General features: G+C 46.2%; 1 non-coding gene across 1 annotated transcript; it reads right to left on the reverse strand.

The window, feature by feature from the left end:
• Positions 1-1,320: 1,320 nt before the first annotated feature.
• Positions 1,321-1,391, reverse strand: Trnag-ccc (transfer RNA glycine (anticodon CCC)). Its single transcript has one exon. It is a non-coding gene; the product is annotated as a tRNA-Gly (tRNA).
• Between the last annotated feature and the right edge of the window lie 502 nt (positions 1,392-1,893).

Consider the following 1,893-nt stretch of genomic DNA (forward strand, 5'->3'; position numbering starts at 1 on the left):
TGATTTTGTTCCACCGGTCTGTACGTCCCTTTTTGTGTGTCTCCCACGTTGTTTTTTATTACTGCCGCTTTGTGATATATCTAAGATCTGCAGCGGTGGTCTCTCCAGCACTGTTCTTTGTGCTCAGGACTGTTTTGATTATGAATTTGTACTTTCAAGAAACTAAATGGAGAAATGGACAATGTTTGGACCATATATAAAACCAGGACTTGGCTGCCATGGTGTCTGGATTTTATAGGTGAAGGGTGTCCCTCGGTGGGTGGCTGCAGGCTGTGGACCAGAGGTTTTTGTTTTGTTATTTTATTATTTTATTTTGGACAGACTCTCATCATGTAGCTGAGGCGGGGAGGGGTGTCTAGAACTCACCGTGTAGACCAGGCTGGCCTTAAAGTCACAGAGACCCTCCTGCCTCTGCCTCCCAAATGCTGGGATCAAAAATGTGTACCACCATCCCCGGCTGATTCATCACCTTTCTAACAGTGGCATTCACATTACTTTTGTACTTTTTTTTTTTTTAAATAAGAAAGGTTTGTCTTGTTTAGTGTTTGTATACACTTGTATGTATTTGGGGGCGCGTGAGGAGAGGGAAGAGGTCAGCTCTCACCTTCCACTATGGGGTTCCCAGGCTTGAAATCAGATCATCAGCACTTGGTGGCAAGCTCCTTTACCCTACCCAGCCATCTTGCCCGCACCCTTGTTACTTTCTGTTGTTTGCTTTCTCCAAAGCCTCCTTAAGTGCTAAGTAATATAAACAAAACTCAAATTATTATTATTATTATTATATTTTATTTTTTCTTATTTAAAATGTGGTTTTCAAGCCATTTCTGTTGGTACATATTGCCAGGGACATGGATTCCCTCCTTCTTTGAAGGAGAGAACTGGCATTGGCGACTGGCTTCTAGTCCAGAGTACACACCCGGGTTGTCTGGCTTCTGTGCTCCCCTCCCCTCTCCTCCCTGCCCTCCCCCCCTTCCTGCCCCATCCCCCTCCCCAATCTAGGTCTCCTGGGCTCTGGATCTGCCCAGGACCTGCCCCCTGCAGCCGCTCTCCTTTGTTTATAGGGAACCGTACCCAGTGGTCAGCCCAAGGTCCAGCCAGAATAGGAGACCTTCCGGCTTTTGTGGTTTTTAAAGCTCTATCGAAGAAAATGATCATCTTAGGTGTCTATATCCAGCATTACAGCTCCACCATTTTTAAAGTTGAACTCTGGTCCGTTCCGAAAACAGCAGGATTGCGAATCTAATGGACTGTTCTGTCAATTGCAGACATCGTTAAGTCAAAGTGTAAAATTGTGCGCACAAACTTTGAAAATAGAAGATCTGCATTGGCCGGGAATCGAACCCGGGTCTCCCGCGTGGGAGGCGAGAATTCTACCACTGAACCACCAATGCTCCCTATGTGTCCTCTTTGAAGGGTAGGAAGACCCAATTTCTTTAACAAGATGTGTGTTTTGCTTTGGTCTTAATGGTTAGGTATCGCTTCCAAACCAGACGCTCCGCTGGAGGGAACCACAAGCGCCTGATTCACCTGACACCCACCCCACCCCCCCCCCCCGCCCCCCCACCCCGCTCAACCCGGAAAACGGCTCCTTCAGGCTGCACGAACCTCTTATTTCTGATCGCCTGTCTTCAATCTTTAGCTTCAAAGGGTTGTCTCGGCGTTTGTCTCCGTGTTTATGAGGGGACCAGTCTGCGGGTGACCGAGGTAGAAGTCTAAGCAAGAAAGTACTAAGAGGAATTAAAATTAAAGGAAATATAGGGGCAGAATCAAGACAGACATAACCGAATTTCGGTTTGAGGAATTAGTTTTTGTCATGTTACGTGATATCTATGAGTCGGGTCATTTTCTCAATTACTGTAACCACAGTATGTGTCTTTCCTCTATTTTTCCTTT

Source organism: Acomys russatus, chromosome 15 (genome assembly GCF_903995435.1).
Source record: "Acomys russatus chromosome 15, mAcoRus1.1, whole genome shotgun sequence".
Taxonomy (NCBI): Eukaryota; Metazoa; Chordata; class Mammalia; order Rodentia; family Muridae; genus Acomys; species Acomys russatus.